The 24,547-nt window shown below is 40.0% G+C and overlaps 1 protein-coding gene across 2 annotated transcripts in view; it reads right to left on the bottom strand.

Annotated features, from left to right (window-relative positions):
* Kcnb2 (potassium voltage-gated channel subfamily B member 2) overlaps positions 1 to 24,547 on the bottom strand; it is a 420,901-nt gene that overhangs the window by 203,402 nt on the left and 192,952 nt on the right. The window lies entirely within an intron of this gene.

Below are 24,547 nucleotides of genomic sequence, written 5' to 3'. Positions count from 1 at the left end.
GAGAGACAGAGACAGAGAGACACACAGAGAAATCATTTAAACATCCTGAAGGAAGACATAATGTGCAGGACACGCGGGCCTACTGGGCTTATTGAACTCAGTATCCTTTTGCTGAAAGTTACCGGTCTGGACTCAAAACCAGACCAATTTTAAAATTATTGGATTTACTAGGAAGAACTGACAGACAGAAGGTGTTGTGAGATCAAAAGTGAGTAGCTGTGTTTTTAAGACAAGTTGATGGGGGCAACTCAAGTAGAAGGAGAACACAGAGCTGGCATAGGATAACCCGAATAAAACCCAGCTTGTGTTTCTCCACTTGAGCCTTTCCCCAACCACGTCTCTTCACTTCTGGCAGCCATTTTCTCGTTGACTTCTGTTTTTGCCAGCAGAACATGTTCAGTGAAAAGGTCCCATAAACATAGTCATGTTAGAAGTCAATGGTCACTGAGGCTTTGTGAGTTCTCTTCTTCTGCCATATTGGTCAGTAGGGTCAGGGCCCTGAAGTCCTGAAGAGCTTGTGGGATGAGCTGCCAGGCACAGAGGTGTACTGACTGGGGAGGGGCATTCCAAGAGTCTACTGAGCAGCATATGGTAAGTTTCTTATTGTGACTAATATCCGAACACCTGGCTGTAAATCCGTGTTTCAGAGCACACTTGCTCATTGCTCTTTGCATTTAGTATAAAAATAGTAGCTGTTTGAAGCAACACAGTTTCAAATAGCAAGTCATTGTTCCTGCTTGATTGACATTGAATTTTTATTGAGTATTAGCCAGACTTAACATTAGAATCAAAGAAATAGAAACCAACAAAGATAAAGGCATAAATTAATAGCAAAGTACTTTTATCTTAGAAGACAGGATCAGAAACCTGTGGAAGACAAATATTGACTTAAGACCTCATGAGGTCAGTAAACTGGACCTAATGAATACTAATTATCTTCAGATTTGTTTTGTGTTTATTTCTGTATATATGTGTTTTTGTGTCTGTGTTCTGGGTATGCTCATGTGCTTGTGGGTTCATGCAGAGGCCAGCAGAGGGCGATGGATTCCCCTGGAGGTATAGTTTCAGGTGGTTGTAAGCTGCCTGATGTGGATGATGGGATCTGAGCTCTGGTCCTTAGAATGATCAGCAAGTTCTCTTAACCCAAGAGGCATCTCTCTTCCCTAAACACAGCTATTCATAAACAGCTGAACTGTAAAGTCAAGGAGTTACCAGTCAGCATTACTTTGTCAGATGTTTGTTTTGCATTCTTTAATACTGTATTTGACACAGCTCCCCTCTTCTACTTAGTTAAACGAGAAAATTTCCATGAGAAAATAAGGTGAACTATTTATTATTGATAGACTTGATGGCTGAATAGCCCTTCTATCTTCCAGGGTTTCCTATCATCTTCAGGACATGGCCCAAATTGTCTTAGAGAGTGATTTTAGTTTGGTTCCCAGCGATTTTTCTAGCCTTACCTCTGGCATTTACTTTCATGAACTTAAAGCCCTAGCTCTACACATACAATTTTCAGGGTTTATCTTCTCTCTTTTTGCATATCTAGGATCATTCTTTCTGCTTGAAATGTCCTCACTCTTTCCCCTGCTCATCCATTACAGTACCCTTCTCTGACATGTCTTCCCTACTCCTTGTATTTTAAGCTTCTATTTATTCCTACTGCACCCCTCCCTTATATTTCAACTTGTCCTGAGATCAATTATGTACTTGTCTAACTTAAATGATTCTATTTTTAATGTAGGATAACAATCTGTAGCTCATTATGTTTGTATCCCTCATGCATAATGTGAAAACTAAACACTGAATAGGTATTAATAGATGTTGTGGAATGGATATGGTTCCCAAGGTGGGACAGCTGGGAAGCAAATTTTCTTCCGAGAGACTGAAGAATCCACTAGGAAAGAAGACGCCCAGAGTGAGAGAGCAACAGCACCGGGCAAAGCATATAGGACAGAAGTGAGGGAAAACATCCGCTGAGCCCTGCAGACTGTTAAAGGTCAGAATATAGCACTAGGTACTTAAAAGGCAGGTTTAAGAAACCAAAGAAGTTAGATTATTTGGAATTTTGATGTCTAATTTCTTGAGGAGTTCTTTATAAATTTTGGGGATCAGTCCTGTCTGATGTGAGATTGGTGAAGATCTTTTCCCACTCTGTAGGCTGCCTTTTTGTCTTACTGACCATGTCCTTTGCTTTACAGAAGTTTCTCAGTTTCAGGAGGTCCCAGTTATTTATCATTGCTCTCAGTGTTATATTTAGGAAGTGGTCTTCTGTGCCCATGCATTGAAGGCTACTTCCCACTTTCTCTTCTATTAGGTTTAGTGTGGTCAGATTTATATTGTGGTCTTTAATCCATTTGGACTTGAGTTCTGTACATGGAGATAGGTAGATATGGATCTATTTTCATTCTTCTACAGGTTGACATCCAGTTATTTCTGTACCATTTGTTGAAGATGCTTTCTTTTTTTTCCATTGTGTAATTTTAGCTTCTTTGTCAAAAATCAGGTGTTCATAGGTGTGTGGATTAATATCTGGGTCTTCAATTCAATTCCATTGGTCAACCTGTCTGTTTTTATGTCAGTACCAAGCTGTTTCCATTACTGTAGCTCTGTAACAGAGATTGATGTCAGGGATGGTGATGCTTCCAGAAGTTCCTTTGTTCTACAGAATTGTTTTGGCTATCCTGGGTTTTTGTTTGTTTGTTGTTTGTTTTTCCATATGAAGTTGATTATTATTCTTTCAAGATCTATGAAGAATTGTGTTGGGATTTTGATGGGCACTGCATTGAATCTATAGATTGCTTTTGGTAGGATTGCAATTTTTATTATGTTGATCCTACCTATCCAAGAGCATGGGAAATCTTTCTATTTTCTAGTATCTTCTTCAGTTGCTTTCTTCAAAGTCATAATGCTCCTGTTGATCAGGTCTTTCACTTCTTTGGTTAGAGTTACTCCAAGATATTTTATGTTATTTGTGACTATTGTGAAGGGTGGTGTTTCTCTGATTTCTTCTCAGCTTCTTTATCATTTGTATGTAGGAGGGCTACTAATTTCTTTGAGTTGATCTTGTATCCTGCCACATTACTGGAGGTATTACAGTTTTTGGAGTCATGTATATAAACTATCATATCATCTGCAAATAGCAAAAGTTTAACTTCTTCCTTTCCAATTTGAATCCCCTTGATCTCCTTTTGTTGTTTTATTGCTCTAGCCAGAACTTCAAGAATTATGCTGAATAGATATGGAGAGTGGACAGCCCGAACTGCCTTTGCACTAAATTCAGACTGATGACTATCTTAAATGTCACCATAGAACCTTCCTCCAGCAACTGATGGAAACAGAGGCAGAGACCTGCAGCAGAGCACAGGGTTGAGCTCCCAAAGTCCAATTGAAGAGTGGGAGGAGTGAGAATATGAGCAAAGAGATAAAGACCATGATGAGGACACCCACTGAAACAGTCTACCTGAGCTAATGGGAGCTCATCAACTCCAGCCGAACAGGGAAGGAACCAGCATAGGTCCAGAGTAGACCCTCTGAATGTGGGTGACAGTTGTATGGCTGGGGCAGACTGCAGAGCCACTGGCAGTGGCACCAGGAATTATTTCTACTACTTACACTGGCTTTTAGGGAGCCTATTCTCTTTGCATGGATACCTTGCTGGGCCTAGATATAGTAGGAAGGGCCTTAGACCTTCCTCAAAACATTGTGCCTTACCTTCTCTGAGGAATGGATGGGAGTAGGAGGGATAGGTAAAGGGAATGGGAGGAGGGGAGGAGGTGGGAATTGGGATTGGTATGTAAAATGAAAAAAGATAGTTTGTTTTCTTTTTTAAAAAAAGAAGAAAGTTAAAAAATGACAAAAAGTAAAAAAAGAAAATAACTTGTTCATTTTAATAAGTGATTTGTTTGTAATATGAAATAATTTTGAAATTACCCACTGACTGATTGTAAGCTTAGAGCTTTACTTCCCCAAATACACTGAGAAGAAAATCACATCCTATGTCCTGATATTCTTACAGGCTCCTCCTGAATTAGTACTGTTTGAGTAGAACATACAGATTACATAATACAATAAAACTCTTTTAAAAATATTCTGCTTAACATTTCTTTGGTTTAGTGTGTGATTCTTTTGGCCAGGAATGCTTAGGCTCTACCCTATGAGCTCTGGCACTAAGCTACATTTTGTCAGAGACATCTATTCTGCATCACCAAATAACTCCAATCACTGAGTAGTCATAGCCACAAGGGCAAGGTAGGAGCGAGGTGTTTTTCTCTGAGGAATGGTGGAGGGTGTACAGTGGGGTGACTCCCCGCTGTAGTGTGTTCATGTCTCCAGTAAGGCCTGGCCAGGCCTGGCTCTCAGCTAGTTGAGAAAGAGAGTTGAGGTTGGTGTCTGAAAGTCTGATGAGATAACTGCCTTCTAAGCAATGTTCTCAGATGTCCCTTTAAGCAGGATGAACAACTGAGCAAGGATGATCACCTTCCTGAGGGGCTTCCTGCACAGAGCTGCTGCTCCCAGTGAGTTGTAAAGATCAGCACAAATATCTGGGCAAAACAGGAAGAATCCAGTTTCTTCAGGAACTGCAGGCAACATTTGTTCTAGAACGAGGGCACTTCATAGAATCTCTAACAGTTTGGTAGACAATGTGGACCATCTCCTGGGACCATGCATAAGGCTCACTGCTTACGGAGCTCTGGCCACCCATTCTCAACTCTCAGATCTCATCCAGCCGGAGCCTTTAAAGACCTCTTAAGGTTATCTTTGTTTACAGTTTGATACATGTTGCAGTGAAAACGCCACCTAAATCAGGAAATCTATGAAGCAAATAATTCAAATGAACTGTTTTATACCAATAAAACCTTCAGTTTGTGTATTCTTTGGAGCAGCTCTCCTTGGTTAGTGTCCCCTCCACACTGCTACTACCATGCTCAACAGCTGGGGAGCACTAATGGAGTTAGTTAGTTTTCCCATCTTACTGTAAAGGATCCATGACTCAATACTAAGGCCATAAATCTCCCAACTTAATGAAACTGGCGATGGTAAAGTACAAAATATTCAATCTGGTCAATGCTAGGAAACATCTCAGAAAGGATCTTTAAATGCTGCTACCAAGAACATTTGTCGTCAGCTAGTTTGCGCTAATGAGCACTGGCTAAGTAGACATGTTTGCAAGCTGTGAAGGGCCAGCCTCGTCCCATGCTAACTCTGTATCGGAGCCAAGATTTTAATAAGAACAGGCTATTGATTGTGCCCATAAGGATTGTTCATTCCTTAATATCATTTGGCAAAATCCAGACATTATTAATCACCACTAATAGTTCCTATCTGGAAAACAAGCACTTTGTTGCTCATTTGGTTCAGAAATTACTGAAAGCTCAACTATAACCCAAACATATGCTAGGAATAAATTAAAATCATCAATAAATTATTTCACTATGGATGTATTATTCTTAAATATATTCAGAAAGAATATGAATTACTGCATAAAAAGAATATGTTCCGTGATCTTTGCCAAATCATACAAACAAAGACAGTGATAACAAAAGGTAAAACATGACTTTAGAATAATGTGATGGTGATGGTTGGGAAGCACAATTATGAATTGTTGAGGTCACATGCAATCTTTAATAAATGTACACCTCTATGTGTATGTACATTATATACGATACACATATAAACACACACACAAACACACATCCAGCCCTTAACCAAAATACTTGGGGCAAATGTGTTTAAGATTTGGAATTTTAAACTATTTGAATAGTTAATGTGTATGTCAAGTGAGATGTTAGGGAGCACACTCGACTATGAAGAAGACATCAAAGCATGTCTCTCATACACACCGTCTATCTCCAGTGATCTAAAGATAACTTTACAGGAGTTTTAATGATTTTCCTGAATGAAAGCAAAGTTTCATGGTGTGGAATTTCACTTTTGATGTAATATTGAAGCTCAGAATTTTACAGTGTCTGAAGCATTTTGTATTTTTGTTTTTGGACTAGGGATGTTTGGTGTGTGTGTGTGTGTGTGTGTGTGTGTGTGTGTGTGTGTGCGCGCGCACACACGTATGTGTGTGTGTGTTTTCTCTGTGTGTATGTGTCTAAGTATGATCATTCTTCTTCTTCCAAGGAGCACTGTGCCAGGAATGATACTGGACTCAGAAGGCCTCCTGAAGTAAAACTGTCTAAAATAAAATTCTGACTTTAATCAGAAATAATTAACCACATAAGTTAACTTGGCCATCTTTTTATTTTACTTTCTTTTTATGTATTGATATATTTTACTTACTTCTTACTTTCCTCTTTATTTATGATTTTTTTAGACAGGGTCTTACAATTTATCCCAGGCTGACTTGGGTAACTTTAAGTAAATTTAGAAAGTATCGTCCCCATATTTTGTCCCTTAGAGATAAAGAAGCTGGTTAAAGAGCAGGCAGAGCAGTACAGTGGCGCAAGTCAATGCACTGAGTGTTCAGGAGGCCAAGGCAGGGATCTCAAGTTCAAACACACGCACGCACACACACACACACATTTATCCCAGCCAAGAACTCAGGCAACCTCCCTAACTGCATGTCTTCCCTTCTCCTTACTCTCCTCCAAATGCAATCCCCCAGTCTCATCCCAACTCTGCTGCAGAGCACCTGCTGTGGCCTCCCCTTCTCCCTGCACTCCCCCCCCTCCATGTCCAACAGATCACACAGATCTTCTCCAATCTTTCCACCACTCATCCCGTTATCACAGCCCAAACTGCATTGGCTGGAAACCCACCAGCCAAGAATGCCTGAGAAGCAAGTAGGCCAGCAAAGTAGGTAAGCAAGCTTTAGATCTCCATCCCCGTTTCTTCTCCACATTCAACCCTTCAGTCTCATCTCCTGTGCCCTAACAGATGCCTGCTGTGGCCTCTCACTCTCTGCTCCCATCCCCAGGGGAATAAGCAGATCCCAGTGGAACACACTGCTTTCCTTCCTTCAGTAGACCCCTCTGCAAGTGTCAGCTTCCAATACCTAGAAAGACATTGTTTCTAGGGGAAGCTCCAGGGCCATGCCTGGCAAGATCCTAGCAGACTTTCCTACCAGAAATCACCCAGTCACTACTGCCTCCTAAAAACCAGATAGGGCAACAGAAACCAAGGAACAAAGCCCCCACCCAACAAGACAAGAACAGATATCAGCACCAAACATACTAAAGCCAGATGCCTAAATGCTAGCATAAAAACACAATCAATAACAACTAGGAGATTATATCTTCACTAACAACTTTACCACAGTGGGCCCTAAGTTTTGCAGCATAGCTGAAATACACACACACACACACACACACACACTCACACACACACACACAACTTAAAATAGGCGTTATGAATATGATAGATGTCCTTAAAGAGAGAATGAATAAATCTTTTTAAAAAATCTATGAAAATGCAAACAAAGACTGGGACTAAATAAAATAGTTTAAAAATATTTGAAAGTGAAATAGAATTCAACAAAGAGAACCCAGATTGAAAGAAATCTAGAAATGAAAACTATAGAAACTCAACCAGGAGCCTCAGGCGCAAGCTTCACAAACAGAATACAATATATGGAAGAGAGTTTTGCAATCACTGAAGACATAATAGAAGAAATGGATACCTCAGTTAAAGCAAAATTAATTCTAAAACAAAACAAAACACACCTGATACAAAGCATCCAGGAAACTGAGAAGACAAAATCCAAGAATAATAGAAATAGAAGAAGGAGAAGAAACCCAAATCAAAGGCACAGAAACTATTTTCAATAGAATTATAGAAGAAAATTCCCCTAACTAAATAAGGAGATACCCACAAAGTACAAGAAGCACACACAACACCAAATAGGCTGGACTAGGAAAGAAAGTCCCCTCATCATATAATAATCAAAACACTAAACATACTGAACAAATAGGCTGGACTAGGAAAGAAAGTCCCCTTATCATATAATAATCAAAACACTAAACATACTGAACAAAGAAAGACTATTAAAAGCTACATGTGAAAAAGACCAAGTAACATACAAATTCAGACTTATGAGAATAACACCTGACTTCTCAACAGAGACTCTAAAAGCCCGTAGAGTCTGTGCAGATGTGCTATAGACTCTAAGAGACTGCAGATGCCCTCCCAGACTCTTAGAACCAGAAAAGCTTTAAATCACCGTAATTGGAGAAAATAAGACTTTACATGATAAAACCAAATTAAAAAATATTTGCTTACAAATTTAGCCTTACAGAAGGCACTAGAAGGAAAATTCCAACTTAAAGAGGTTTACCACACCCAAAAAAACACAGGAATAAATAATCTCAGACCAGTAAATCTAAAGAGGGGAAACACACACAACAACAATGACAGCAACAGCACAAAACCACTGGAATCACAAATGTCATCCATTGGCATTTCTCATCATCAGCAGTCTCCATTCATCAATAAAAAGACACTAACAGAATAAATGCAAAACGGGATCCATTTTTTCTGCTCCATCCAAGAAACACACCTTAACATCAAGAATAGAATAGCTATCACCTCAGGGTAAGAAAAAAAAGCGGAAGAAGATATTCCAAGAAAATGGACTTTGAAGCAAACTGATATAGCCATTTTAATATCTAATAAAAAGACTTAAAAATAAAAGCTAATCTGAAGAGATAGGGAAGGACACTGCATACTCATTAAAGGGCAAATCCACCAAAGGACATTTCAGTCCTCAATGTCTATGTCCCAAACACAAGGGCGTGGAAGTTTATAAAAGAAACACTCCTACAGCTTAAATGAAATACTGACCCTCACATGCTGAGAGTGGAGAACTTCCATACCCTACTTGTGTCAATAGACAGGGTATCCAGACAAAAACCAAACAGAGAAATGCTGGGGATAACTGATATTATAAACCAAATGGATCTTACAGAACATTTCACCCAAACACAAAAGAATAGACCTTCTCAACACCTCATGGAACTTTCTCCAAAAATGACCACATATTGTCACTGTCACAAAGTATGTATCAACAGATACAAGAAAATTGAAACAACACCCTGCTCCCTATCCGACCGCAGGTGGAAGCTGGATATCCATAACAACAAAACAGCAGAAAGCTTGTACACTTGTGGAAACTCAACAACTCTCTGCTGAATGAAAAATGAATCAAGAAAGAAAGTAAAGAATTCCTAGCATTGAATGAAAATGAACACACAGCATACCCGAACTTGTGGGACACGATGAAAGGGGTACTAAGAGACAAGCTTATAGCAAGTACTAAGTGCATACCTTAAAAAACCGGAGATAACTCATACTAGTAACAGCACAGCTGAAAGCTCTAGAACATAAAGGAAGAAATTAGACAGGAAGAAATAGTCAAACTTAGGGATGAAGTCAATAAAATAGAAACAGCAAACAATATTAAGAACCAGTGAAACAATAACTTGGTTCTTATAGAAAATCAACAAGATAAACTCTTTTCCAAAATAAGTAAAAGGTAGAGAGATAAAATTTAAATTAGTAAAATTAAAAATAAAAAGAGGGATATAACAACAGACGCCAAGGAAATCCAGAAAATCCTATCATGTACTTTAAAAACCTGTACTCCACCTATGTCAGTTTGACACACAGCAAAGTTCAGGAACAGATGGTTTATGCACAGAATTCTACTGGACTTTTCAAAAGAGTTAATGCAATAGTCTTCAAATTATTTCACAAAGTAGAAACAGAAAGAACATTGCTTAAGTCATTTTAGAAGGTCACAGCTACCTTGAGACCCAAACCACACAAAGAACCAAAATGAAAGAGAATTACAGAGCAGTTTCCTTTATTCACACAGAAGCAAAAGTACTCAATAAAATAGTTACAAACCAAATCTAGTAACACATCAAAAAGATCATTCATCATGATTAAATGGGCTTCATCCTAAAGATACAGGAATAGTTTAACATACATAAATTGATAAATATAACCCATCATGTAAACAAAGTGAAGGGAAAAAAAGAATGCACAATCATCTCAATCGATGCAGAAAAGGCTTTTGACAAAATCCAACACCTCTTCCTGATAAAAGTTCTTGAGAAAACAGGAACAAAAGAGACATATCTCAACATAATAAAGGCAGTTTACAATAAACCCATGGCCAACATCAGCTTCCATATAGAGAAACTCAAAGCAAATCCACTAAAATTAGGAAGAAGACAAGGCTGTCAACTCTCTCCATATCTATTCAATATAGTACCTGAATTCTTAGCTAGAGCAATAAGACAATTGAAAAAGATGAAGGGTATGCAAATTGGAAAGGAAGAAGATAAAGCACTGCTATTTGAAAATGATATGATAGTATACATAAGTGACCCTAAATATTCTACTGGGAAACTCACATAGCTGATGCACGCTTTCTTTATTATTATTATTTCATTGAACTATATATTTTTCTCTGCTCCCCTCCCTTCCTCTTTCCTCCCCTTCTACCCTCTCCCATGGCTCCCATGCTCCCAATTTACTCAGGAAATCTTGCATTTTTCTACTTCCCATGTAAATTAGGTCCATGTATGTCTCTCTTAGGGTCTCTTTGTTGTCTAGGTTCTCTGGGATTGTGAATTGTAGGCTGGTTTTCCTTTGCTTTATGTCTAAAAGCCACTTATGAATGAATACATATTATATTTGTCTTTCTGTGTCTGGTTACCTCACTTAATATGATGTTTTCAAGATCTACTATTTGCTTGAAAATTTCAAGGTGTCATTATTTTTTTCTGCTGTGTAGTACTTCATTGTGTAAATACACTACATTCTCTTAATCTATTCTTAGGTCAAGGGGCATTTAGGTTGTTTCCAGGTTCTGGTTATGACAAATAATACTGCTATGAACATAGTTGAGCATGATACACACTTTCAACAAAGTAGTTAGATACAAAAAAATCATCAGTCCTGCTATATACAAATGATAAATAGTATAAGAAATAAATCATGAAACAATACCCTCACAATATCCTGAAATAATAAAAATATGTAGGGGTAACTCTAAGCAAGTGAAAGATTTGTATTGTAATAACCTCAAGTCATTGAAGAAAGAAATTGGATAAGATATCAAAAGATGGAATGATCTTCAGGTTCAGGAATTGATAGAATTAATATTGTAAAACATGGCAATCCAACCAAAAACAATCTACAGATTCAATGCAATCCCCATCAAAATTCCAACATAAGTCTTCACAGATCTTGAAAGGTCAATTTTCAGCTTCATATGGAAACAAAAAACCCAGTATAGCTGAAACAATTCTGAATAATAAAAGAACTTCTGGAGGTATCACTATGACTAATTCAAGTTGTAGTGTGGAGCTATGGTAATAAGAACAGCACGGTACTGGCACAAAAACAGACATGTTGCTCAATAGAATTGAATTGAAGACCTAGACATAAATTCGCATACCTATGATTTCCTGATTTTTGATAAAGAACACAGAAATATATATTAGAATAAAGAAAGCATCTTCAATAAATGGTGGCGGTCAAACTGAATGGCGAATGTAGTATATCTCTACTTATCATCCTGCATAAAACTCTGCTCCAAATGGATGAGAGGCTTCAACATAAAACCAGTTACAGTGAACCTGATAGACGAGAAAGTGGGAAATAGCCTTGAACTCACTGGCACAGAAGCAGACTTTCTGACGAGAACACTGATAGGACAGGCACTAGGCTCAACAGTTAGTAAATGAGACCTTATGAGACTGAAAATACTTCATAGGAAAGGACAATATCATTTGGACAAAGCAGTAACCTATAGAAGGGGAAAAGGTTTTCACCAACTACAAGTGTGCCAGAGAGCTAATATCAAAAATACATAAATAAAAAAAAAACAACCCAGATATCAAGAAAGCAATTCAGTAAAAAGGGAGATACAGATCTGAATAGAGAATTCTCGAAAGAGGAAACTCAAAAGAGCTCAGAATCACTTACATTCAACATCCTTAGCCATCAGAGAAGTACAGATCAAACTACGTTGAGATTTCAGCATCTACCTGTCAGAATGGCTAAGATCAATAACACAAGTGACAGCTCATGCTAGTGAGGATGTGGGGCAAGGGAATACTCCTCCATTGCTGGTGGGAGTGCAAACCTATATGACCACTATAGAAATCAGTGTGGCAGTTCCTGAGGAAGATGGGAATTGACCTCCCTCAAGATCCAGCTATACCGCTTTGGGGAATATGCCCAAAGAATGCTTCATCCTACCACAAAGAAACTTGCCCAACCATGTTCATTGCAGACCTATTTCAGAAATAGCCTGAGAATGGAAACACCTACTATGTCCCTCAACATTAAGAGTGGATAAAGAAAATATGGTAATTTGTAAATGGAGTGTTACTCAGATTTTAAAAAAAATGAAATCATGAAATTCTCAGCATGGAGCTAAAAGAAAATCATTCTGAGTGAGGTAACTCAGAACCAGAAAGACGAATATGGTATGTATTTATTCATATGCAGATATTATCTGTTAATTAAATGATAACCAAACTGCAATCAGTAGAACCACAGAGGGTAGGTATAGAGTAAGGAACTCAGGGGCACACATGGGAAAGGGAAGTAGAATAAATAGTTATGGATGGATGTGATGGTGGGACTGAAATGGAAGGATCAAACAAGGAGGGGGAAGAGAGAGGGGGATGAGGGAATGAATACAAGGAAAGACAGCTAAAATTAAGGGCCATCTGAGGGGTGGTATGAAAACCTAATACAGTAGAAGCTTCATAACGTGTACACACACACACACACACACACACACACACACACACACACACACGTATCTAATTTAAATCACCAAATAATAGAGGAGACAAAGCCCCTACTGGACATCTCTTGTCACCAAATGAAGTTTCTCGTCCCAGGTTAGGTTGTGTTTAATTGAGTTGTTTGCCAAAAAGTCCCATGGGAACCTTCAACAACCCATGCTGTTGCCAAGACTATAGGTTGCCATCCACAAACCAACGTCAAGTCCCCATTGCGGGAGACAAGACCTACACAACTCATTAAATATACAGAAGTCAAGGTGGTGCCCAAAGAGCGCCTTCACTCTTTTTGCTAGAGTCTTTGGTACCAGAAGGTACTCTGCACACTACCAAAAGAGAAACATAAACACCAATCCAGCTACAAATCCTTTGTTCCACAGTGGTGTTCTGCCTGTAAGTTATGCTAGGGTAAAGGTTACACAAAACTTGTAGGAGCAACCACCCAATATGTGACCTGACCTAAGGCCCACTCCAAAGAAGGAAGCCATGCCTGTCACTGCTTGAGTAACCAAGAGCAAAAAAATAGGTAGCCCAGGGTTCTATAGTAAAATCAAATACTGCTCTATAAACAAGCAAGCAAGCAAGCAAGAAGAGTAGCAACAGAAATGGTTCCAAATGACATTCTGCTATACTCATAGATTAATGCCTTGCTCAACCGTGATCAGAGTTGCTTCCTGCAGCAGATGGGGACAAATACAGAGACTCACAGTTAGGCATTAAGGAGAGAGAGAGAGAGAGAGAGAGAGAGAGAGAGAGAGAGAGAGAGAGAGAGAGAGAGAGAGAGTCAGTCATTAGAATACTCTTTTCTAAATGGGATGTCTCCATCAAAGTTTTCACCTCAGAACTCAGGGATCTCAGCAGAAGAGAAAGTGGTAAGAGTAGGGACCCAGAGGGAACAGAGGATGCTAAGAAAACAAGGCTCTCTAAATCAACAGCACATTGGAACTCTCAGAAATAAAGGAAGCATACACACTCTTAACAGGTCTGCTGAAAGAAGTGGACACACGATCCCATCCCCAAGCTAGAAACAATCTCCAATTGATAAACCACTTGCAAATGAAAATTTAATTTTCTCCAAGGTCATGTCAGTCTGGAAACAAACTCCTAATGGTAGCCTGTTCCCCAGCACTAGCTATTCAGCAGAAAATGAACTCAGTGACATCATTGGAGGGTCCTTGTTCCATAACACCGTGTCAGGGCTTTTTTTTATGACTTTTACCTTATTCTCAATTAATTAATTAATTTTCCTTAATTAATCAATCAATCAATTTTCCTCTCTTTTTAGCTTATCGTCCCATCTCTAAGAGAGACAGTATTTGGTTACACTGTAGCTTTATCTGGTTTGTGTGGGAGGCTTTTGCCCCTGAGTATCAAATTTGACATATGGATTTCTTATGGAACATTCCTGCCATTTTCTTCACTAAGATATACAATGACTTTCATGAATAAAATAATAAGTCTTGCTGGGACATGATAGTTCCAACTGCTTCTAATCAAGTACTTTTAAAAGCCTCAATGCCTGACCATAGCAAAGCATAAGAAATAATCAAAAAAGTCACTACCTGGTGACCGATTCTCATTTGTACAAATTCAAAATATTGTGTTAAAAAATGGAACTGCACTCCTGAACACTATTTAAAATTGTGGTGGTTGGGGCATCAGGTGTCTGGGCTTTAAGAAGCTGGCATGGTATAGAGTCACTGCAGTGTGGCTATGATTCATGGTGGCGCTCACTGGAAGGCTGTGACAAGGAGACACCCCCTCCCGACATCCTGTCCATTATGAACCGCTGAATTGCCTTTAGACGAATGCATTTTCTCCTTTGAATGGAAGTGACCTATCAACGGCCCACCCCCTCCTTTCTGTGCCTGTTGTGTTCATCCTAATGAAAATGCACTCCCTAATTCATTAGCACCTGCCTGCCTGGCCCACCTGCTTGCCCCGAGGAAGAATAACAAGGCAGGAAATAAAGAGGATTTTATTAAAATGATGGACTTTTATCCACAATAGTTGAAAATCTTAGTATCTTGAGCTGCTCTGTGCACAGCAGTCAGGTTTCTCTCTGGACTAGAGCTTGCCCGCACCAACTGACACCTGCTTGCTCATGAAAGAGAAGGACCCTGGTCTGCTGCTGGTGCAGGGGAAATTCCTAAGCTATGACACTGCGTCTCATTCAGCTTTCTTATTTCGGTGATTATGGCTACCAGATATGCATGGCGTTACTTTATGGGTCCTGTGGTTCACGTGTTGGGTTGGTCCTGGTAGCCTCCTGTGCCCTAAAAGTGGCTGTTATAAAACAGCAGTGCCAGGAGGAAATGCTCACAGAATCCTTTAGGAAAACACTCCGAGAGCACCAACTGACAGCCTTTCTTCTTTTGTATCCACAGTTCATAACTTTCTATGCACCCTCTTGGGAAAGAGCAAGACGACGCTAATTGAACTTGTCTAAGTGACAATCACAGGGACAGGATTTGACATGGTTGCAGTCAAGTTTTCCTTACTAGAAGAAAGAGAGTAGGGTGCTGGGATGGATTGATGTTGGCTTTCATTTTCACCAAAGCTGCCTGGACAGGTTGAGCCAGGGTTCTGAAAACACATTTGAAATGGTTATATGTTTGCCTTCTCTACCGGGAAAGCTCTGTTAGAATCCCCGCTGGGGCTGGTGAGATTGTTTTTAACATCTTCAAGGAGAATCTAGTTACTAATCTCCATGTTGTCCTTTTGAGATTACAGATGACAAATACTCCAGAAGCCAACTTCCAAGTCACTGCAGCAGCTTGGGGAAGGGTGGAAGAGAGCTAGCTGCCTTTAAGAAAAACTGGCATCTATAAAAAGCGCTGGATCAAAAGAAGACGCCCCATCACACACCCACTGTGGTTGGGCTGACGAAAATAGCCACTCGCACAAATTTAGCTCACTTCAATGTCAGGCTTTCCCTCTAACCGCCCTGCCTCCCTCCCCCACCTCCATCTCCTTAGCCCATCTCCATGGTGAATTCAGCTCTGAGAGCAGGTGCTTCAGGCCTCCGCACCAAACGCTCCATCAGAAACTACATCTCAATGCTGCCAGCCCAGAAGTCTCCTCCTCCTCACGGTCTAAGGACCACCTTCCTGGCACAGGGTGGCTTTGTAGTCCTGACATGAGAAGGAAGCTGCTAGGTGCTAGGCACTGTGCAGAACACCTCACACCCTCAGCATCGCTCAGCCCCAGACAGAGCGGCGTCACGGTCCTTATGCTCCTTATTTTACCCACAAGGAAAGGAGGTCTCAAACAACTTATTCAAAGGCACACATTTAATTAGTGGTAGAGCAGACTCTGACCTGCTTGATCACAGGAGCTGTGTGTTCAGCTATTATGCCCTGCTGCTTCCTGCTTTGACAAAGCATCGAATCTTCACACATGGGCTGGCAGGGTATCCTTGCAGGAATGCCTGTTTATCCATAGTCCTGCCTTGTTTCTCAGTTTGAAATCAAAATTCACGATTTTTACCTAACCTCTATTTAGACCAAGATGGTAAGTAAAAAGTCAAAATGCACAGGGATGCAGTTTAGTTAAAACTTCAGTGATGTGGAAAGGGGGACCACCGAGAGATCATGTGGCAATCCGTGCTGAAGAACACGGAAGTAGTGCTATGATATCTCCTTAGGCTAATTAACAACACAGGTACTGCTTGCAGAGCCTTCCTCCCACACCGTGCATCCTTTCTCCTCCTCTCCTGCTGCTGTATCCCCTCCCTACCCTCTCCCTGACATCACGCATTCTCTCTCTATTGCATTATGTCATAAGCAACTGCACCACATCAGACACAGTGTACAGTCCTGGAGAGAGGCAGGATTTGTGACTGTCCCCACAGTTCTTATGTTTTAGCTGTCACAGACAGGTGGGAGAACGGGGATATGGCAGGGACATCAGCAGACTTAAACAGGTAGAGAATGCTGTTACGTGTGCTATTTTTTTTTATTTTATTTATTTATTTATTTATTAAGGATTTCTGCCTCCTCCCCGCAACCGCCTCCCATTTCCCTCCCCCTCCCGCGTGTGCTATTTTTAATCTCCAACATAGCTACTTCGACAGTTCCCAGGTAGGAGTCCTGTTTCTGGGAAGACTGCCTGTCTCAGGGCCTCAATTGTGTACATCATTCCTTGTAAATATAGGCTCTTAAGGGCCTTTGCATGTAGACTCTGTATGTGAGGTGCATGGAATGAGAAACTTTTGGGTTTTAGATTTTTTAATTTGTAATATCTGTATACATATAATATGTTGGTAACAGGTCTAGAGTCTAAACACCAAATTCACTTATTTTCCTTACATCCTTTATCCATATACCATGAAGGTAACTTTATACAATCTTCTCAAACTTATACTGGGGTAATTTATGCACGAATACATATTATGCAGCATTTTAAATGATGTTCTATATGAAACAAATATTGTATATTGAATCATCAGAAAGCACAGAAACTCCAACATGAAATTTTCCATTTGTAGCTTCAAAACGGTATTTAAACAGTCTCTAATTTTGAGGTGTTTCAGATTTAGGGTTGCGAATATTCAACAGTGCTTACTATTCCTTCAGTTAATCAGTCCTTGCAGCAAAACCTCTCTTGGAAATACTTGGTAATTATCTCGTTTTGTTAGCTATATTCCCTTGCAATGTATAAATGTCCAGAGAAAAGAGTTACCAGTAGGATGTTGGCAAATGTTTCCTAGAAGCCCGAGGACCACCCCCAGCAGGACCATCTCCCAGCAGTGCAGTCAGATCAACCTGAAGACTGCCCTAGATATGAGGATGAGGTCTGCTCTGCCTTAGATTCTCCAGCACAGCCTGGACCAGGAGCTTGCAGATCCATAAACAGTGATGCTCACACATTCTAGCTATGGAGTAGTTCCTTCCAACTAAAGACCCACAGTTGGACATGCAAGTATACAAGCAAATAAGGATGCTACCACAGCAAAGAGCTCAGCTCCCAGGACCAGCAGAATAAAAGAAAACATCTTCAGCAGAAAATGAACAAAACACCCTGTACCAGAGAGAACCCACTTGGCTCTAGTAAGTTCCAAATGAGACATCCTCTTGGCATCCAAAGGGGAGGAAGAATCATCAGGGAATTCAAATCTAACTGTGGGGAAACTTCCTCCATTCTGTGAAGATGAATGAGCTCAATGACATATGTGAGACCAGCTGCCACACGGACTCGGGCAGATACAGTCTCCTGGCAACTGTTCTCATAGAGCCGAAGTGGCCTGGGACAGAAAGAAATGTCAGGAAAGGGTGACACCAGCTATGATACCAGCGAATCAGAGCTTCTAAAACTGATGATCAGATACGGAACAATTTCTGTTAGATGTTTTCTGACTCATTGTTTTTCAATATGCTTCTCTCTCTCCTTGGCTCATTTCTCATGGCTTTCCTGAGCAGTGCTGACCGTATCTTCTCACAGTGCTCGAGAGGCTGAGAGAGTTTGACAGACTCACATGGGCTCCTGCTAGTGAGTAAACTACACTACATTCCGGGATTACCCATGAAGAAGGAGCCTTGCTCAAGTGGCTTCTAAACGGCTTCCTTTTATATACAGCGTCTGTCTTGTTTGTGAAATATTTTTAAAAGCATCGTAACACTGTTAACAGGAAAAACCTCTGAGCACACATTTCCATGTTTAACATACAAAGATAATTGATATTCAAAATGAATATTGCCAGATTCAAAAATAACTTCTGACTCATTATAAAAAATTTAATTGTGTCCAATATTTATTTTGTCCTCAGTGTATTTTACTGTATGCAATTCTCAAGTAAACAGTTGACTATTGAGTGGCCACCTTTGCAAGGTCAGTAGCGAATAAGAATCTTTCTATCTAACAATAAAGGATGATATAAACACAATGCTGGGTGTTTTCCTCTTTGTTTTTCCTTATCCCCAACCACCCATCCTTCCAGCCACTCTACCCCAGAGTATTATTATTTAGAAAGACTTTCTGATCATTGCATCAGAATCGTGGAGAGCCCACATCTCCTTTATGGATGTCATAGCTGACACCCAGCAGAAAATGGAAACAGGGAGAGGATAATCAATGGCTTCTTGGGCCAGAAAGTTATATGTTAACCTAACCATTTTTATAAAATAGAATATTCTTTTTTTTTCAATAGTAAACTTCTTAATTGCTAACAACCAAGAATGCTCTGTTTTGGTGATAACTATTTGAGAAATTTTTTGATCATGAAGAAATCAATGTAATGAATTAGTTCATGAGTTACTGCTTTATTATACAACCATTAAGACTTTGATGGATTGAAAGAAGGTCAATAACCACACACAGAAGTCACTCATTAGGGTAAGTATTACACGCTGTTCCTTCCATGTACAGCTTTAGAATTTAATTGGCATTTGGCAAAAAAAGGAAGAATATTAATCCAGATTTCATCAAAGGCTATACTGAACACACAGTTTAAGTTCTACATTGGAATTGTAGCTCTGGTAGATAAGGAAAGGTTCAAGGAGAGTTGTGTCAAAAGGAAACCCATGTATTTGGGGGTCTAGCCAACCTTAAACAAGCACACCCTTTTCTCCCACTTTTTAGATTTTTGCTAAATTTTGTTTCTAATTTATAACAGAGGCTATCACAAGAAGGTGGATATAGTGGGATGCCTTCTAAGGTACTCTAGATTAAATGCTGTGTTTCTAGAATTCAGAAACCAAAACCCAAAATAACATGTACACATTGAAGTAGGAAAGAGATGGGATGAGGGATGAGGGAGAGGAGAGAGAGAGTACAGGAAGAAATATTTAACACTAAAAGTCATTTTTAAAAGCCACACAGAAACCTACTAGTATAGACACTATATGTATGTATGCTATGCATATATATATACACATATATGTATATATATCACATAATAGGGGTGATAATACACCTATTAGACACCATATGCTGTCAAATAAAACCTCCAAGTCAGTATAGGGTTACATACTTTTTAGTTGTTGGCCTAGTAAGACCCTATGGCTGAAGACACCATTTACCTGAATAAAACTAGTTGATCCGCAGCTGGAAGCTTCATTGAAGCTGTTGGAGCTAGAGAAAAAAGCAATAATTAATCTCACCTAGCTATGAACCTAAGTAGCTACAATAATGATCTCTGTGTAAGATGAGCATTTGTGCAATAAAGATACGAATGTTATGGAGTCACTGACTACTTTTTAAAGCTGAATTTAAGCCCTGTCCAATGAGATAGAACCCATCCCTGACAGGGTCAATGATGCTAAGAACATGAGGCTTGATATGTGTCTTAGGGTTTCTAGTCCTATGATAAAACGCTACAACCCAAAGCAACTTAAGAAGGAAAAGGTTTGTTTCTTCTTTCAGCTTGTAGTCTGTCATCTAGGGAAGGCAGGGTAGGGGCTCAGGGAAGAAGTGGAGGCAGGATTTGAAGCGGGATGTGGAGGCAGGTATACATGGAGAAGTGCAGCTTGCTGACTTTTTCCCCGTGCCTTGTTCAGTCTGCTTCTTTCTTATACACCCCAGGACCATCCGCCCAGGAATGGTGCCACCAGTAATGGGGCTGGGCTTTTTCACATCAATCACCAATTAAGAAAATGTATCCCTACAAACATGCCTATAGGCAAATCATCTGGAGGCATTTTCTCAACTGATAGTCTTTCTTTCCAAATGACTCTAGCTTATGCCAAGTTAACATAAAGCAGGACAATAGGTCAAAGGCCCTAGAGGAATAATCTCCTACTGTTACTCTGCTAAATGATTATAGCAATGAAGTGACTCCCAATGACATATTGCTATACCCATAGATCAGCACACAGCTCAACACTCATCAGAAAAGCTTCTTGAAGAAAGTGGTGATTAACACAGAGACCCAAAACTGGAGAGCGTTCAGAGGATGAGAGAGTTTGGAATGCCCAGTCATAATCGGGATATTTATATCAAGGACCAGGGATCTATGTGGAGTAGGGAACAGAATGATTGTCAGAGGCAGAGGACTTCAAGAAAACAGCTTTTTCCAGAGCTAGTAGGGCAGATATACATATGAGCTCACAGAGACTAGGGCAGCATGTTCAAGACATTCACAGGCTCAAACTGGACAAAATCCCAGCACAGAGGAGAGGAAGTGGGCACAAAATTCATACCTGGCCAAGGAGCGAGTTGTAATTGGTAGTTCATGGGAGGGAAAAAATTATGGTTTCTTCAATGGAGTGACACTGGCTATAGCAATCACATCAGGTCCCATGCTAAGGAGTAGCCAGCCAACACAAACTGGACTCTGTGTTTTTGTTTGGTGTGCATGTGTGTGCGTGTGTGTGTATGTGTGTGCGTGTGTATGTGTGTGCATGTGTGTGTATGCGTGTGTGTGCGTGTGTGTGTGTATGCATGTGTGTGTATGTGTGTGCGTGTGTGTGTGTGCATGTGTGTGTGTATGTGTGTGCGTGTGTGTGTGTGCATGTGTGTGTGTGTGCATGTGTGTGTGTGTTTTAAGAGAGAACATGAAAAGTTGGATACATAGGGAGATGGGGGAGGATCTGGTAAGAATTCCTGAGAGGAATGAATATGATCAAAATATGTGGCATTCTCAAGGAATAAAAAAATGCTTAAAAAAAAAGCCTGAAGAGAAAAACTTAGGAAAATGGACCAATGGCATGGTGTTGGTGAACATTCATGGTAGAATTTCATGCAACCCAATAGAGAAGAACCATCAAGGTCCGTTGCGATTTCTCTAGCACTTTCTGTGGGCCATGCGTTTTTTTTTTTAAAATGTTTTATTAAGTAGACTAGCATAAGGCTAATTATATACTGTGCTCACCATAATGCACTCCATGCAGGGAGATCCTCGTTATGTAGATGACCAACCCACACTCAGAGCCAGAGAACAAGCAGGCACAAAGTCCAAGCTATTGTGTCCCTCCTCCACGGTGATTCCCAGGATGCAGGCGTGTCTTGGTTTTTGCTAACAGTGAAGGGCACCATGGTCTTCATGTACAATCTAGGATTTCCACTGTACTCTAGATGATATTTTTCCAGCACTAACTTTTTAATTCCTACATTTATAGCAGTAAAAACTTCATCTTGCATTCCCCTTGAGTCTTTGGAGAATGATGCTATCTTAGGGTTTCTATTGCTGCAACAAAACACTATGACTAAAAAGCAAGTTGGGGAGGAGAGAATTTATTTGGCTTACACTTTCAGATCATAGTTCATCACTGGAGGAAGTCAGAACAGGAACTCAAGCATGGTAGGAACTTCAAAGCAGAAGCTGATGCAGAGGCCATGGAGGGGTATTGCTTGCTGGCTTTCTTCCTATGGCTTGCTCAGCCTGCTTTCTTATAGAGCTCAGGACCACCAGCCCAGGGATGGTGTTGGAGGCTGCTTGTTTGTTCCAGGCCATCCAGACCCGAAATAATCAGACAGAAACTGTATTAACTGCAACACTGCTTGACCAATGACTCTAGCGTATTCCTAGCTAGCTCTTATATCTTAAATTAACCCATTTCTATTATTCTGTCTGTCATCTCAAGGTTTTGGCTTGCTGAGTTAAGTTTTGGTATCTGTCTCCTTCGGCAGCTACATGGCATCTCTCTGACTGCTTCTTCTTTCCTCCTCTATCTGCTTGGAATTCCCGCCTTACTCCATTCTGCCCTGCCGTAGGCTATAGCAGCTTTATTCATTTTATACATATACAGAAGGACTTCTCATACCAGCCCACCATGGGCTGGGCCCTCTCCCATGGTTCAGTAATTGAGAAAATGCTTTACAGCTAAATCTCATGGATGCATTTCCTCAGCTGAGGCTCCTTCCTCTCTGATGACTCTAGGTTGTGTTAAGTTGACACACAAAAGCAGCCGGTACAGATGTCTTCAAAGAGACGGTTTGACATTTTGCTTTCTTCTTGCTAGATGCTTTGTCACCTGTTTGCCTGGCCCATGCCTTGTGACGCTTCCAGGCCCACCTCAGTGTTTTACATTTTTCAGTTTCCCTTCTGTTACTTTCTTCTCTTTGCCTTTCAGGTAAAGCAATGACTTAATTATTAATTAATATAATTATTATATAGTTTGTAATGTGAGACACACTGTAATAGAAGTATAATATGACACTATCAGGAAATGAATCGTGCTTTGTCTAAATGTGCTATTCTTAGAACATTGTGGCTACTTGAGGGCTGTCATATTTTGTACTCATGAGCACTAAAGTTCTTGAAATAATATGGCCTGTAAAGGTGTTCATTGACATTTCACCGATCCAGGATTAGCCATTCTTGGACTAACCTTTGAAGACCATTTATTATTCTATCTGTTAAACCTTATTAATTATTAGTAGAGAATGGGATTGGACGTAGGGAACAAGTTCGGAAGGTGGGATTAGCAGACACGAGAGAAGCCATGTATGATGTTTCTTCATCAGTTCACTGTCTGAGGACCATGTAATATCTGAGTACCACATCATATATGAAGATCACATAACATCTGAGGTCCATATCATCAGCCTAAAAAGCACTGTATAACATATGGTCTTTGATATAATTAGTCCACCATTTCTGAGACTAACGATAAACGTTCTACCAGTTAAAACCTGAGTGGAAATGTCAGAACAAAGTCACACCAAGGAACAGGGGATTAACAGAGACACTTCTGGGGAGCCCTGAAATAGGAAGGGAGCTGGCCTGTCTCCTTTGGCTTGGTTGCTCAGCCACAGCAAGTGTCTGATGAAGGGACAATCCATTCTGCTTGGAAAAGAGACTGCATTCTGCTTGGGTGGTTTGGAATTGGTTTTCTTGCATCCCAAATGAGTTGAGTTCCCTTTGCATTGGGAGATATAAAATCTTAGTATTTACATAAAGTTTAGACTGTAAAAACGTATCTCTAGATTGTTATTTATACACACTACACAAAACTATGCTTTAACTAGATGGTTCAAAGCTCTGGTATGGGTTCCTAGAAATAACAACATGCTAATTCCTTTCTTAGATGATGGTTCTAATCCATCTGCAATGTTTCGCTGAGTGTTTTCCTGTCTCTGTTTATGATTCCTGCCAGTTCTTCTTTGTTACTTATCCTTCTACAAATCCGTGTGCCATTATTAATGACCCATGAGGTCCATGTAATCTGGGCATTTCTTCTGGCTCTCATTACCCCCCCCCTTCCTATATCTTAAGACATCAAAAGACAGCAAAGATCACCACCCCGAGAAAGGTTTCAATCCCAACCTTGGTAACTAGGTATAGACTTGCAGATAATTCAGACAAAAGCCTGGATAATTGGATTTCATCTAGGGAAAGGGTTAGAGACCCTGTAACAAATGGATAGACTGGCAGCTTATCTCACTTCTCAGTGCAAGCTACACAATTTCTTCTATTTTATGACACTCCGTGAAGTGACAATCTGCTCTATGATAACGAGAAGAGAGAGAAAGGAGGGTTAGAAGTCTTGGTTAATGAGCTTGCTGCAATAGGCAAATTGAGAAATACCCCAATTTATTTTTTATGTTCAGTTTTTGAGTTTTATTTTATATTTAATTGACAAATTTAAGCCATATATTTACAGGGTGCAATGGGATGTTTTGACAGATGTGTATAATATGCAGTGATCAAATCAGCCTAATTAGCATGTCCTTCCTTTTTCTAGACTTGCAGTGTCTTTGCTGGAAGATTAGAGAGACAGACAAAAATTCTAAGCTGTGCAGAGGTGAAGTAGAGGGGTGAGTGCCCTGGGGATTTAAAGTCAATCTAGGGAAGTAGAGAAAAGCCAGTCAGACCTTGAAACAACTCTGTCTGTTTG

The sequence above is a fragment of the Microtus pennsylvanicus genome, chromosome 5, assembly GCF_037038515.1.
Source record: "Microtus pennsylvanicus isolate mMicPen1 chromosome 5, mMicPen1.hap1, whole genome shotgun sequence".
NCBI lineage: Eukaryota > Metazoa > Chordata > Mammalia > Rodentia > Cricetidae > Microtus > Microtus pennsylvanicus.
Note: the sequence above shows the minus strand (reverse complement) of the source record. Positions and strands in the feature narration are given on the sequence as shown.